This window comes from Schistocerca nitens, chromosome 11, assembly GCF_023898315.1.
Source record: "Schistocerca nitens isolate TAMUIC-IGC-003100 chromosome 11, iqSchNite1.1, whole genome shotgun sequence".
In the NCBI taxonomy this organism is placed as follows: domain Eukaryota; kingdom Metazoa; phylum Arthropoda; class Insecta; order Orthoptera; family Acrididae; genus Schistocerca; species Schistocerca nitens.
The window spans coordinates 126,411,223-126,428,126 of record NC_064624.1 but is presented as its reverse complement, the minus strand read 5'-3'; the positions used below and the strand labels follow the sequence as shown (position 1 = coordinate 126,428,126).

Sequence of the window (16,904 nt, the reverse complement as noted above, 5' to 3'; positions counted from 1 at the left end):
AAACCTCGTATATTAATCTAGAAGTTTTGTTAAGGTAGGTTTGAATTTCTTCAAACCTCTTTGCTAAGGTAAGTCCTTGGGTAAACACCGTTTCGTGTGTTCCGCCATTTCTCCCCAACTCAAACTGATCTTTCCCGACGTTGCTTCTTACCAGTTTTTCCATTCCCCTGCAAATAATTCTTGTCAGTGTTGATATCTAGCAAATACTATTGTGTATGTGACTTGAATTACCGATTCTTTCCATGACAGACTAGCTTTGGAAGAAACTGAAATTGGAAATTTGTGGTAAGGTTCTGTGGGACCAATCTGCTGTGGTCATCGGTCCCTAGGCTTACACACTAATTAAAGTAACTTAAACTAACTTACGCTAAGGACAACACACACACCCATGCCCCAGGGAGGACTCGAACCTCCGACGGGGAGGGGGGAGGGGGGGAGCCGCGCGAACTGTGACAAGACGCCTCAGACCGCGTGGCTACCCCGCGCAGAGAAGAAAATGAAAGTATCACTTTCTGCACCTAATCTGGAAAGTCCGTGGAACGTGAAACCGTTTACGGCGTGTTATCTGTAACACACGTATCATAAAGTGGTACCGCTAAAGAGAGGAATGTGGTTTTTTATCTCGCCTGCAGATGTCTCACCGGTGGTTATCTGACAGCACTGATCTATGGCCCAGTTTCGGCGAAATCACTTTCTCTTAACTCGCCATCAGGCAGCAAACGTGCCCTAGTTAATCTCTAGTATTATTTTGGGAAAATCACCTGTATAATGTTGGTGTACTAGACAGTAATCGCAGCCTGTTTCGACACATTTTGTTCATCTTCAGGACACATACAAGCTACCTTTTGTGAAGCGTGCTAAGCGACGTTATTGTGGCAGAATAACTCGGTCACTCACTTCCGTTCGTCGTAAGCACGCCCTTCATGTACGAGGGCTATTCGGAAAGTAAGGTCCGATAGGTTGCGAAATGGAAACCACGGTAAAAATCAAAAATGTTTTATTTGCAACAGTTAGATACACCTTGCAGCTACTTATCTCCATAGTCGCCGATCCGACTTAGACGTGTATCGTAGCGTTGTACCAACTTTCCCATACCCTCGCTATAGAAGGCAGCCGCCAGTGCTCTCCGCCAATTCTCTACGCTGGCCTACGGCTCGTTGTCTTGCGCCGAAATCTTGTCTTCATAGCCAGCGGTTCGTGTGAGCAGAGATGAAACTCAGAGGGAGACAATTACGGGCTGTATTGTGGGTAACCAAACATTTCCAATTGAAACGATGCAGGAGCGTCTTCATTGCCCCTGCAGAATGAGGCTGAGAATTGTCTTGAAGAAGAAACAGCACGACAGTTATGTAATGTTAGCTGCATAGCTTCAGGCGAAATTTCTCACCAGGCCCTCGTACTTGGCGGCAGACACTATTGTCTAGACATCTTTACGCACTCACTGCGAGCTCAGAAATGAGAAGAGCGACGTGATGCTAACTGGGGTTATACTAGAGACACCACCCAACACATCTGTGCAAAGCTTTATCGGATTTTCATAGTCGTTTCCATTTCGCGACCGATCGGAGCTTACTTTCCGAATAGCCCTCGTAACTCATGCAGGGTAGGTAGATGCAGGTAGCAGCCTTATGTGGAAGATGTGCCTTGTTGCGCTCCACTGTTTCGTTGTTTCTAGAAGCATATACTGATGCCTACAGCTTCGAGTTCATCTTTGGCACGCTGATGTAGTGGATGCCGCGCAAATCCCACACTTATCTGTGACTTGATATCCTTCCCAGCAGCTGCGGCATCTTCCAGCATGATAACGCTCTCCATCTACATCTACAGGGTGGTCCATTGATCATGACCGGGCCAAATATCTCACGAAATAATCATCAAACGAAAAAACTACAAAGAATGAAACTCGTCTAGCTTGAAGGGGGAAACCAGATGGCGCTATGGTTGGCCCGCTAGATGGAGCTGCCATAGGTCAATGTCAACTGCGGTTTTTTTAAATAGGAACCCCCAGTTTTTACTACAATTTCGTGTAGTACGTAAACAAATATGAATGTTTTAGTTGGAGCACTTTGTGATAGATGGCGCTGTAACAGTCACAAACGTGTAAGTACGTGGTATGACGTAACATTCCTTCAGTGCGGACGGTATTTGCTTCGTGATACATTACCCGTGATAAAATGGACCATTTACCAATTGCGGAAAAGGTCGATATCGTATTGCTGTATGGCTATTGTGATCAAAATGCCCAACGGGCGTGTGCTATGTATGCTGCTCGGTATCCTGGACGACATCATCCAAGTGTTCGGACCGTTCGCCGGATAGTTACGTTATTTAAGGAAACAGGAAGTGTTCAGCCACTTGTGAAACGTCAACCACGACCTGCAACAAATGATGATGCCCAAGTAGGTATTTAGCTGCTGTCGCGGTTAATCCGCGTACAGCAGCAGACAAATTGCGCGACAATCGGGAATCTCAAAAACATGTGTTGAGAATGCTACATCAACATCGATTGCACCCGTACCATATTTCTATGCATCAGGAATTGCATGGCGACGACTTTGAACGTCGTGTACAGTTCTGCTACTGGTCACAAGAGAAATTACGGGACGATGACAGATTTTTTGCACGCGTTCTATTTAGCGACGAAGCGTCATTCACCGACAGCGGTAACATAAACCGGCATAATACGCACTATTGGGCGACGGAAAATCCACGATGGTTGCGACACGTGGAACATCAGCGACCTTAGCGGGTTAATGTATGGTGCGGCATTATGGGAGGAAGGATAACTTGCCCCCCCCCCCCTCCATTTTATCGATGGCAATCTAAATGGTGCAATGTATGCTGATTTCCTACGTAATGTTCTACCGATCTTACTACAAGATGTTTCACTTCCTGACAGAATGGCGATGTACTTCCAACATGATGGATGTCCGGCACATAGCTCGCGTGCAGTTGAATAGCATATTTCGTGACAGGTGGATTGGTCGTCGAAGCACCATACCGTGGCCCGCACGTTCACCGGATCTGACGTCCCCGAATTTCTTTCTGTGGGGAAAGTTGAAGGATATTTGCTATCGTGATCCACCGACAACGCCTGACAACATGCGCCAGCGCATTGTCAATGCATGTGCAAACATTACGGAAGGCGAACTACTCGCTGTTGAGAGGAATGTCGTTACACGTATTGCCAAACGCATTGAGGTTGACGGACATCATTTTCAGCATTTATTGCATTAATGTGGGATTTACCAAAAATGGTTTAAATGGCCCTGAGCACTAAGGGACTTAACTGCTGAGGTCATGAGTCCCCTAGAACTTAGAACTACCTAAACCTAACTAACCTGAGGACATCACACACATCCATGCCAGAGGCAGGATTCGATCCTGCGACCGTTGCTGTCGCGCGGTTCGTCTAGAACCGTTCGGCCACTCCAGCCAGCTGGGATTTAGAGGTAATCAGGCTGTAACAGCATGCATTCTCAGATCTGATAAGTTCACGAAGGTACATGTATCGCATTGGAACAACCGAAATAAAATGTTCAAACGTACCTACGCTCTGTATTTTAATTTAAAAAACCTACCTGTTACCAACTGCTCGTCTAAAATTGTGAGCCATATGTTTGTGACTATTACAGCGCCATCTACCACAAAGCGAAAGAAGTGGTCCAACTATAACATTCATATTTCTTTACGTACTACACGAATATGTAATGAAAAATGGGGGTTCGTAGTTTATATCCGTTTGAGCTTTGGCAGCGCCATCTAGTGGGCCAACGATAGCGCCATCTGGTTTCCCTTTTCAAGCTAGATAAGTTTCGTTGTTTGTAGTTTTTTCGTTTGAGGTTTATTTCGTGAGATATTTGCCCCAATCACAATCAATGGATCACCGTGTATAGTGGCGATATTTCTAATGTCAGCCAATCACATTACAACAAGTAATTTAGGCTAGAAACTTTGGAATTCCGAAAGAAGATAATTTAATAAAAAGAAAATACAGTTCCTTTCCACAAAATAAATAAAGGAAGTTCTTTGAAGGTTCTTCGGCGATCATTGTAGGCAAAACCACCCCTTCCTTCCGCCTCCTCGATTTCTATCTCACCATCTATGGCCGTCCTATCGCCCTCACCCCCACTCTTAAGTACCTTGGCGTCACCCTCGACCGTCGCCCCCTCCTGCGCCCCCCATCACTGGACAATCCGAGCCGAGGCACGCTCCCGACTCAGTCTCCTCAAGCTCCTCTCCGGCCGCATGTGGGGTCTGGACCCCTCCACCATCCTCCACACCTATAAATCCCTCATCCGGCCTATCCTTTGTTACGCCCATCTGGCCTGGATCTCCGCCCCCCCTACCTTTTATAAATCCCTCCAAATCCTCGAACGCCACACTCTCCGCCTCGCCTATTGCATCCGTCTCCCGTCCCCCACGCGGATCCTGTACGATCTCATCCCATTCCCCCACCTCCTCCTCTTCCTTGAAAGGATACGGATCCTGTACACCTCCCACAAACTCGATCCTCCTCATCTGCTTATCTCACCCGTCCTCTCCCACCCCCGTCGGCTGCCGCGCCTGTATTCCCCACCCGGTCTCCATCTCTCCACCCTTCTTACCCTCTCCCAAGGTGGCTTCCGCCAGCTCCCCCTCCCTGATGATGTCCTCCTCCCCTCCATATACCCCTCCTACCAACTTTGATCCTCCCCCGCCACTTCCTGTGTGCTTTTCTGTAGGCACCCTCCCTCCCTTCCTTTTCCTTTTCCCCTGTCCCCTCCCTCCACCCCTCTTCCCCCGGGCTTCTCCTCCCCCTTCCTCCCTTCCCCCTGTCTCCGCTGCGCATGGCATCTGCTCTCCCCTCTCCCTCTCCCACCCCCCCTCCTCCTATCTTGGCAGGTCCCCGGACTCGTACACGGTTAGTGAACATTCGCGCGCCGGAGATCAACGCCTCGTGTTCTGTGTGTGCCGTCGTTTTGTGCTTAAGTGGTTCAGTGTTATTCGTTTTGTGCACCTACGTTCACGTGTGACAATTTTCGTTTCTAAGTGTCTGAACAATTTTATCTTGGACTCTACGCCCGTCAACGGCACCTTGTATTTTAAAAAGTGTTTGTCTCTGTTTATCCGTCCACCATCTGTTTTCTCTAATTGTCTTCATTTCTATCTTTTGTGTTTCTCTGCGGCCAAAGAGCGGCGTAGTATGCTGCTGCAGGCCTGCCTAGGTTTCAAAATGACAATAAAGAAAAAAAAAGGTTCTTCGATAGGCGGAAAAAGTGAAAATCTGAGAGCGCATGATTAGGTGTGAATAAGGTAGGCGCGGAACGACTCCCCAACCTACCCCGTGTGCAGTGTTTTTTGTCGGTGTAGCAGAATGCGGGTGGGCGTTATCGTGGAGTGGCATCACTTCACGCAGTCATCCTGGTCGTTGTTCTTGGACTGCGTCTGCAAGACGTCTCAGTCGTCTTTGTATGGGCAGTGGCTGCATTGTTTCGGCTCAACCATTCCTTTATTGTCCTTATGTCAGGATCGAGACACCATTGCTCGTCACCAGTAGCGATGTACGATAAGAATGGTCGGCGTTGCTCACGAGCCAATTGATGAGGAGCAAGCTGTGATTTTGGCTCAGAGCATGCTGCACACGTACACCCGATTTTTGAATGCATTGCATGCAGATATCACACGATGGTGGAACTATCACAGTTCATCGCATTTGCCAGTTATCGAGTGCACTGAAATGGATCACTGTGGCTTAAAGCGTTTAAACGATCTTCATCAAACACCGAATACCCTCCTGAACGTGGAGAGTCACTAACATCTACAGGGTGTTTCAAAAATGACCGGTATATTTGAAACGGCAATAAAAACTAAACGAGCAGCGATAGAAATACACCGTTTGTTGCAATATGCTTGGGACAACAGTACATTTTCAGGCGGACAAACTTTCGGAATTACAGTAGTTACAATTTTCAACAACAGATGGCGCTGCAAGTGATGTGAAAGATATAGAAGACAACGCAGTCTGTGGGTGCGCCATTCTGTACGTCGTCTTTCTGCTGTAAGCGTGTGCTGTTCACAACGTGCAAGTGTGCTGTAGACAACACGGTTTATTCCTTAGAACAGAGGATTTTTCTGGTGTTGGAATTCCACCGCCTAGAACACAGTGTTGTTGCAACAAGACGAAGTTTTCAACGGAGGTTTAATGTAACCAAAGGACCGAAAAGCGATACAATAAAGGATCTGAAAAATTTCAACGGACTGGGAACGTGACGGATGAACGTGCTGGAAAGGTAGGGCGACCGCGTACGGCAACCGGAGAGGGCAACGCGCAGCTAGTGCAGCAGGTGATCCGACAGCGGCCTCGGGTTTCCGTTCGCCGTGTTGCAGCTGCGGTCCAAATGACGCCAACGTCCACGTATCGTTTCGTGCGCCAGAGTTTACACCTCTATCCGTACAAAATTCAAACGCGGCAACCCCTCAGCGCCGCTACCATTGCTGCACGAGAGACATTCGCTAACGATATAGTGCACAGGATTGATGACGGCGATATGCATGTGGGCAGCATTTGGTTTACTGACGAAGCTTATTTTTACCTGGACAGCTTCGTCAATAAACTGGCGCATATGGGGAACCGAAAAGCCCCATGTTGCAGTCCCATCGTCCCTGCATCCTCAAAAAGTATTGGTCTGGGCCGCCATTTCTTCCAAAGGAATCATTGGCCCATTTTTCAGATGCAAAACGATTACTGCATCACGCTATCTGGACATTCTTCGTGAATTTGTGGCGGTACAAACTGCCTTAGACGACACTGCGAACACCTCGTGATTTATGCAAGATGGTGCCCGGCCACATTGCACGGCCGACGTCTTTAATTTCCTGAATGAATATTTCGATGATCGTGTGATTGCTTTGGGCTATCCGAAACATACAGGAGGCGGCGTGGATTGGCCTCCATATTCGCCAGACATGAACCCCTGAGACTTCTTTCTGTGGGGACACTTGAAAGACCAGGTGTACCGCCAGAATCCAGGAACAATTGAACAGCTGAAGCAGTACATCTCATCTGCATGTGAAGCCATTCCGCCAGACACGTTGTCAAAGGTTTCGGGTAATTTCATTCAGAGATTACGCCATATTATTGCTACGCATGGTGGATATGTGGAAAATATCGTACTATAGAGTTTCCCAGACCGCAGCGCCATCTGTTGTTGAAAATTGTAACTACTGTAATTTCGAAAGTTTGTCTGCCTGAAAATGTACTGTTGTCCCAAGCATATTGCAACAAACTGTGTATTTCTATCGCTGCTCGTTTAGTTTTTATTGCCGTTTCAAATATACCAGTCATTTTTGAAACACCCTGTACATCTACATGGTTAGTCTGCAAATCACACTTAAGTGCCTAGCAGAGGGTTCACCGAACCATTTTCATACTTCTACTCTACCATTCCACTCTCGAATGGCGCCTGTGAAAAAGGAACACCTAAATATTTCCGTTCGAGCTCTGACTTCTCTTATTCTATTATCATGATCATTTCTTCCTACGTAGCTGGGTGTCAACAAAATATTTTCGCATTCGGAACAGAATGTTTCAGTGACTGCCACACCAACTCATTATCATATCAGTGACACTCTCACCCCTATTGCATGATAACACGAAACGAGCTGCCCTTCTTCGCACTTTTTCGACGTCCTCCGTCAATCCTACCTGGTAAGGATCCCACACAGTGCAGCAACATTCCAGCAGAGAATGGACAAGTATAATGTAGTTTGTCTCTTTAGTGGGTTTGTCGCATCTTCTAAGTGCTCTGCCAACAAAGCACAGTCTTTGTTTCACCTTCCTCACAATATTATCTATGTGGTCTTCCCAATTTAACTTGCTCGTAATAGTAATTCCTAGGTATTTAGTCCAATTGACAGCCCTTAGATCCGTGCGATTCATCGTATACCCAAAATTTATCGGATTTCTTTCAGTACCCTTGTGGATGACCTCGCACGTTTCTTTGTTTAGTGGTAATTGCCACTCTTCACACCATACAGAAGTTCTCTCTAGATCATTTTGTAATTGGAATTGATCGTCTGATGATTTTACTGGACCACTGTCATCTGCAAACAATCTAAGGGGGCTGCTCAGATTATCACCTAGATCATTTACGTAAATCAGGAACACCAGAGGGCCTACGACACTACGCCAGATATCACTATCACTACTCGATGGTTCACCGTCTATCAATACGAACTGTGAGCTCTCTGAGAGGAAATCACGAATCCAGTCACACAACTGAGACGATACTCCATATGCACCCAATTTGATTAATAGTCGCTTTTGAGGAACGGCATCAAAAGCCTTTTGCAAATCTAGGAATATGGAATCGATCTGAGATCCCTTGTCGACAGCACTCATCACTTCATGGGAATAGAGAACTAGCTGTGTTGCACAAGAACGATAATTTCTGAATCCGTGTTGGTTATGTATCAAGAAGTCATTTTCTTCAAGGTGATTCAAAATGTTCGAGTACAGTATATGATACAAAATCCTACCGCAAATTGAGGTCAGTGATATAGGTCTGTAATTCAATGGGTTACTTCTGTTTCCTTTCTTGAATATTAGTGTCACTGTCCTACTTTCCAGTCTCTAGGAACAGACCTCTCGTGAAGTGAGTGGTTGTATATGATTGCTAAGAAAGGCGCTATTGTGTCTGCATACTCTGAGAGGAACCTGATTGGTATACCGTCTGGATCGGAAGGCTTGCCTTTCGTAAGTGATTTGAGTCGTTTCGCAACACCTAAGATATCTACTTTTATGTCACTCATGCTAACAGCTGTTCTGGTTTCGAATTCTGGAATATTTACTTTGTCGTCTTTCGTGAAGGAATTAGGGAAAACTGTACTTGGTAACTCCGCTTTAGTGACACAATCATCGGTAACATTTCCATCGCTAACCGCGCAATGAGGGTATTGACTGTTTTTTGCCACTGGTGTACTTCACATACGATCAGAATCTCTTTGGGTTTTCTACCACATTTTGAGACAATGTTTAATCGTGGAAACTATGAGAAGCATCTCGCATTGACGTCCGCACTAAATTTCGAGCTTCGGAAAACTTAGCTAGTCTATCGTCGAAACCATCCTACTTAAAACGAGAATCCAATTTTGTTGCCATGCTGTGTCGAGTGGCATTATCCCGACAGACGGCGCTAATGTATGTGAGCCCTCTGCTGAACTTACGGGGGTAGGACGTCAAACGGGCCGACTTGGAGCATGAGATAGACCACAGGACATTTTAAATTCCACTGCCTATACTTTTACAAATAAATCATAAAACCTTGTCAGCATGACCAGGAAGGATTGAGGATTCTCACTCGTAGCAGTAAAAGCTGAAATACATAAAGAAATAATTTTTTTTTACATCTGTAATTTCATAATTTTTTCACTTGCTATTGGCTTCATTTGTTGCTGTAGGTGCACTTTTCTTCATAAGTAAGAGAGATTCTTCCACGAATTTTGCACTGCTTGTTAAACACAAACTCCTTAATGCGAAACTCTAGAATTTTCCAAATCTATTAAAATCTGTGGTAAAAGTTGCGATAAATAATTATAAAATTTGAATTTCTTCTAAACATGAAGTTTAAAACGTAACAGCTCATTCATTTTTCCACAAATTAAATAAATTCTAGAGTTTCATACACATGTAAGTATGGTTTGTATGCTATGCAAAATTCATCGAAGAATGTCTCTTACTTATGAAGAAAAGTGTACCTATAGCAACAAATGCAGCCAATAGTAAGTGAAAAAATTATGAAATTGCACTTGAAAAAAAATTATTTGGTTATTTTTTTGAACTTTCATTGCTATGAATGTGAATCTTGCATCCTTCCTGGTCATGCTGACAAAGTTGTAAGAATTTATTTGTGAAAGTATAGACAGTTGGAAATTAAAATGTCCTGTGGTGCCCCTCCTGCTCCAAGTCGGCCCGTTTGACGTCCTACCCCCCTTAAACGGGAGAATACTGTAACTCGGAAGTGTTGCGATTTCTCCACTTGGCGCCGGCCGAAGTGGCCGTGCGGTTAAAGGCGCTGCAGTCTGGAACCGCAAGACCGCTACGGTCGCAGGTTCGAATCCTGCCTCGGGCATGGATGTTTGTGATGTCCTTAGGTTAGTTAGGTTTAACTAGTTCTAAGTTCTAGGGGACTGATGACCTCAGCAGTTGAGTCCCATAGTGCTCAGAGCCATTTTTTTTCTCCACTTGGCACTCCGGTTTCTGGCGTCCACATTTCGACCCACTACTAATAAATGAGAAAATGAGGATGTGTAGCCTCAAATAGCAACAGTGAATTGTCAGCCCCCCCCCACCCCCACCCCAAATGTGCCAATTTTGTTTATTGACTAACCCGTGGAAATTGGGCTTCGTCGCTAAATCAAGCCATAGAGCGAAAACTAATTCCTATCATGCCCCGCGGCCAAGAGTGCAGTTTGAATGCCCAAGCGCAGATCCTTCCGAGGTTATGACGATTTTATTTCATGTTGTTCACAATTGTCAACCTTTGTGCAGAGTAAGAAGAAGAAGAAGAAACACGCGAAGAGAATTCGGTCGCGACGTCTCCAGTTCGAGTGCCGGCGCTGTGGCCAGAGACGAGTGTAGGGGGTATGTGAGTGGTCGGATGTTTTTAGGAAGCGGTAGCTGCGGGCCGAATGGAGTTTTGTGGGCGCGGCGTGGTCGCGAAACTGGCCGCGTCTCCGGGGAGCAGTTGCGGCGCTGCGTTGCGGAGCTGCGCGGACCGATAAGATAAGGCGGGGCGAGGCGAGGCGAGCGAGCCAGGCCGGCTGTGGGACGCTGCCAGCTGGCGCACGAAGTCTCAGGCCGACTTCTGCCCTCTGCCCCCACATCTCTCACACACACACACTCTCTCTCGCACACACACACACACACACACACACACACACACACACACACACACTTCGCGCCGGCCGGGGTGGCCGAGCGGTTCTAGGCGCTTGTACGAAACCGCGCGACCGCTACGGTCGCAGGTTCGAATCCTGCCTCGGCGATTGATTTATTTGATCTCCTTAGGTTAGTTAAGTAGTTGTAAGTTCTAGGGGACTGACGACCTCAGACGTTAAGTCCCATAGTGCTCAGAGCCATTTGAACCATTCTGATAAACGACACCATCATCTGGAAACAAGCTAAGACGGCTGCTCAGATTGTATCCTAAATGGTTTATATACACTACTGGCCATTAAAATTGCTACACCACTAAGATGACGTGCTACAGACGCGAAATTGAACCGACAGGAAGAAGATGCTGTGATATGCAAATGATTAGCTCTTCAGAGCATTCACACAAGGTTGGCGTCGGCTGCGACACCTACAACGTGCTGACATGAGGAAAGTTTCCAACCGTTTTCTCATACACGAACAGCAGTTGACCGGCGTTGCCTGGTGAAACGTTGTTGTGATGCCTCATGTAAGGAGGAGAAATGCATACCATTACGTTTTCGACTTTGATAAAGCTCAGATTGTAGCCTATCGCATTTGCGGACTGTTAGTAGAATATAGAATCGGTGGGTTCAGGAGGGTAATACGGAACGCCGTGCTGCATCCCAACGGCCTCGTATCACTAGCAGTCGAGATGACAGGCATCTTATCCGCATGGCTGTAACGGATCGTGCAGCCACGTCTCGATCCCTGAGTCAACAGATGGGGACGTTTGCAAGACAACAACCATCTGCACGAACAGTTCGACGACGTTTGCAGCAGCGTGGACTATCAGCTCGGAGACCGTGGCTGTGGTTACCTTTCATGCTGCATCTCAGACAGGAGCGCCTGCGATGGTGTACTCGACGACGAACCTGGGTGCACGAATGGCAAAACGTCATTTTTTCGGATGAATCCAGGTTCTGTTTACAGCATGATGGTCGCATCCGTGTTTGGCGACATCGCGGTGGAAGCATGTATTCGTCATCGCCATACTGGCGTATCACCCGGCGTGACGGTATGGGTGCCATTGGTTACGCGTCTCGGTCACCACTTGTTCGCATTGACGGCACTTTGAACAGTGGACGTTAGATTTCAGATGTGTTACGACCAGTGGCTCTACCCTTCATAATGCACGACTGCATGTTGCAGGTCCTGTACGGGCGTTTCTGGATACATAAAATGTTCCACTGCTGCCCTGGCCAGCACATTCTCTAGATCTCTGGGTACTGATTTCTCAGAATCTATGCACCCAAATTACGTGAAATTGTAATCACAAGTCAGTTCTAGTATAATATATTTGTCCAATGAATACCCGTTCATCATCTGTATTTGTTCTTGGCGTAGCAATTTTAATAGCCAGTAGTGTAGGTAAGGAACAGCAGAGGACCTAGAACATTGGCTTGGCGAACGCCAGAAGTCACTTCTGTTTTACTCTATGACTTTCCCGTCGGTTACAAAGAACTTTGTCAGCTGCTTGTGGTCTTGCGGTAGCGTTCTCGCTTCCCGCGCACGGGGTCACGGGTTCGATTCCCGTCGGGGTCAGGGATTTTCTCTGCCTCGTGATGACTGCGTGTTGTGTGTTCTCCATCATCATCCGAAGTGGCGCTAAAGAACTTGCAATACGGCGACCTCTCGCAAGATGTCATACGCTCATTTCATTTCATTTTCACAATGAACTTTGACCTCTCTGACAAGAAATCACGAATTCAGTTGCATAACTGAGACGATATTCGATAATCACGCAATTGCACTACAAGCCGCTTGCGTGGTACAGTGTCAAAAGCCTTGCGGAAATCAAGAAATACGGAATCCATCTGAAATCCCTCCTCAAATGTACTCAACACTTGGTGCCAGTAAAGAGCTAGTTGTGTTTCACAAGAGCGATGTTTTGTAAATCCGTGTTGACTGTGCGTCAGTAGACCGTTTTCACTGTTGCAGAAACAACAAAAAAAGCACGCCAGATTTAAACGGACGCAAAATGTCCAAGACTGGCCATCTTTTATAGAAGCTCGAAATTTAGCGTGGACTGCAGTGGGAGATGCAACGAAACTTTGTGTCGAAACCTGGCAGAAAATCGAAATAGATCCTGGTCGTACGTGAAGTATGCTAGCGGCATACGTGTCTCCGCTGCGCTGTAGGAATGGAGGTACTGTCGACGACAGTGCTGCTAAAGCATGGTTACTAAACACAGCTTTCGCAAATTCCTTCATCCAAGTAACGAAGTAAATATGCTAGATTTCTAATAAAGTACTGCTGCAACATAACTTAGAAGTAGATATTCTCGGGGAAGTGAAGCAAAAAGTTGTGGGAGAAATCTTATGGGACTTACCTGCTAAGGTCATCAGTCCCTAAGCCTACACACTACTTAACCTAAATTATCCTAAGGACAAACACACCCACCCATGCCCGAGGGAGGACTCGAACCTCCGCCGGGACCAGCCGCACAGTCCATGACTGCAGCGCCTTACACCGCTCTGCTAATCACGCGCCGCAGAAGTGACCCGGTACACGGCCCAGACTGTCTACCAATTAGGTTCCTTTCAGAGCATGCTGATGCATTAGCTGCTTACTTAACAATGATTTACGACATTTCGCTCGAGGAAAGATGCGTACCCTAGGACTGGAAAGTTGAACAGGTTACACCAATATTCGACAAGCGCAGTAGGAGTAATGCATTAAATCACCGGCTCCTATAATTAACGTCCATATGCAGCAGCATTTTCGAACATATACTGTGTTCGAACTTTATGAATTGCCTCGAACAGAAAGGCCTATTGACACACAGTCAACACGGATTTAGAAAACATCGTTCTTATGAAACACAACTAAGTATTTATTGTCACGAAGGGTTGAGTGATAGCCGGCCGCAGTGACCGAGCGGCTCTAGGCGCTTAACTCTGGAAGCGCGCGACCGCTACGGTTGCAGGTTCGAATCCTGTCTCGGCCATGGATGTGTGTCATGTCCGCAGGTTAGTTAGGTTTAAGGGACTCCGGAAAGGCTCAAAATCATGAAAAGTTCAATTTTTACTTTTTTGCGTTTTCTGAATCTGCAGACTATTTATTACCTTTTAATAGATATATAATTTATTCAATTCCGAAGACTACAACTATTTTTAAATTTTTTTTTGAAATGTGTTCTACATGGGCGTGACCCACTGTGGCGCTGTTAAACTGCTGTCAAATGGTGTTATTATTAACGTCCGTGTTCATCAGGTACATTTTAGTGATGTGAGATAAAGTATGTGTTGTGGCTAACCTGTGATGGTTCAATATATATCGCTGGTGTGATTGTCGATTGTTTCATGTTTATTTACTCTGTCGTTATCTCGAAAATATTCGTAATTAATTCTGTTTCTTGAGTCTCTGTTTTGTTGAAGTATAATAATGAGTAAAAGTAAAGTTATTAGAAATCCTCTGAAGGCTTTTAAGAAAAGGAGAAATGTTGGAAAGCCAAATGTATGTGTTATTACTGTAAACAATAAAGACGATGAAAATCCCCAACATAGCTTGTGTCCCAAAGAAGAAGACAGTTGGTGTAAATATAACAAAGGATTGCTAACTGGTGAAGTGTACACTTCATAAGCATAGTCTGCCTCATGCAATAATGGAGGTGATAAAACCTATTTTCAGAGACGTAGCAGCACCTGAACTTTTGAAAAAGTGTATTCACGGAAAAACTCAAAACCCCAATGAAAGTGTAAATAGTGTTATATGGTCGAGAATCCCCAAGACTGTATTTGTTGGAATAGAAACACTTCACTTTGGTGTGTATGATGCTGTTGCGACTTTCAATGATGGCAACATTGTAAGGTGCAAGGTATTTAGAAATATGGGAATCAAGATAGGTTCTAACACGGTACGAGCGATGCTTGCTTTAGACAAGGAACGCCTTCGGGCTGCAGACAGGGCTGTAAAGAGTCTAGAAATACAAGCAAGAGTAAACAGGAGGAGGAACAAGAGGAAGCTGGAGGAGGAGATTGCAGAGGATGAAGATAATCCATCCTATGGACCTGGAATGCACTAAAAAGTTAATCCAATCTTTGTCGCTCGATTCCCAAAACTTTTATCTTCTCATACTAATTACATGTTTTCTAAGGATCTTCCAAACATATTTGTTTCAAACTTTCAGTAAATGTTACACAGTACCTTCTGCATAATTTAACACAGCTTTTTTCCAAAAAACTGTATTTTTTTTAATATATAAATAAAAAATTGCAAAAAAATGTTGTGAATTTTCATTACAACTGAAAAAAATCATCTTTAATAACTGAACTAAAATTTTGTAAAATCCCTGTGTTAAGTTGTAGCCCATATTCCAATAAATAATCTGTAAAAAGTTCAACTTCCTACCTCAAATACTTTGTGAGGAAAGATGTAATTTATAAGCGTTATTTTAACATTGCAAGTATAGGGCGTTCCGGAGCCCCTTAAGTCGCATAGTGCTCAGAGCCATTTGAACCATTTTGTTGGTAAATGCGGGTGGTGTATATTCCTCCCCATTCGAACCTCGCAGCGCAATTTCTCACATACTGGCCATACAAAAATGTCTCTCACTAAACTTCCTCCTGCCCATATTTCCGGCAGTAAATGGACGTTAAAGATTTGCTATCCGACAATACTGTAATCACGTTACCTTTGTCAGGATTTGTGACCGCTCAATGTCATTCAATCCGATCACGACGACACCCCTCGACCGACGTTAGCCCTCGTGCTGTCACTCGCCTTCATACATGGCAGTGGACGTTTGAAAAGTCGTGACGCTAGCTCAGTGGTCGTCAATTGATTTAAATGTTATTCCCGGCTGACTCTTAATTCACTTACTGCCATGGGGATGAGGAGAAAGAACACACCCTAGTGATACCAGCATTATGCGTATTTAGATGTTCGATTAATCTGAATGGTGTGCAGTGTTCCAGCGATTCTATTCGAACTCTATGCTGATGTACCGACAAGGACAATTTTCGCGCCGGCCGGAGTGGCCGTGCGGTTCTAGGCGTTACAATCTGGAGCCGAGCGACCGCTCCTGTCGCAGGTTCGAATCGAGCCTCGGGCATGGATGTGTGTGATGTCCTTAGGTTAGCTAGGTTTAATTAGTTCTAAGTTCTAGGCGACTGATGAACTCAGAAGTTAAGTCGCATAGTTCTCAGAGCCATTTCAACCATTTTCGCAGATAAACATGCAAGTACGTAATGGATGTTCAGTTTCTCAATGTAGTTCGTCGCACTCACTCATTATACGTCCGCTGTAAGAACAATTTCATGCATTTACATTCTTGGTGTCCCACAATATTGGTTGGCTGAATGTTATGACGATACGTTGTATACAACTTCCACAGATATTGTTTATCATGTAGTCAAGACTGCCGGCCGAAGTGGCCGTGCGGTTAAAGGCGCTGCAGTCTGGAGCCGCAAGACCGCTACGGTCGCAGGTTCGAATCCTGCCTCGGGCATGGATGTTTGTGATGTCCTTAGGTTAGTTAGGTTTAACTAGTTCTAAGTTCTAGGGGACTAATGACCTCAGCAGTTGAGTCCCATAGTGCTCAGAGCCATTTTTTTTTGTAGTCAAGACTACACAATGAAGCCAGAATCGTGGATAAAATTGAAATGTAGTTGGTTTATTATCACTTTTCTTCTCACTAACTAAATATGAAATATGAATCGGAATTGGAGGTGATGATCCTATCCTTCTTTCCAGTATTAAAATGGTCGATATCGTGTTCTGAATAACGCGTGTCATGTTGTTGTTGTTGTGGTCTTCAGTCCTGAGACTGGATTGGTGCAGCTCTCCATGCTACTCTATCCTGTGCAAGCTTTTTCATCTCCCAGTACCTACTGCAACCTACATCCTTCTGAATCTGCTTAGTGTATTCATCTCTTGGTCTCCCTCTACGATTTTTACCCTCCACGCTGCCCTCCAATGCTAAATTTGTGATCCCTCGATGCCTCAG

At 45.4% G+C, this 16,904-nt stretch overlaps 1 protein-coding gene across 1 annotated transcript in view; it reads left to right on the top strand.

Moving 5' to 3' along the window:
* The window catches only part of LOC126212702 (uncharacterized), a 901,304-nt gene that overhangs the window by 70,417 nt on the left and 813,983 nt on the right, over nucleotides 1–16,904 (top strand). The window lies entirely within an intron of this gene.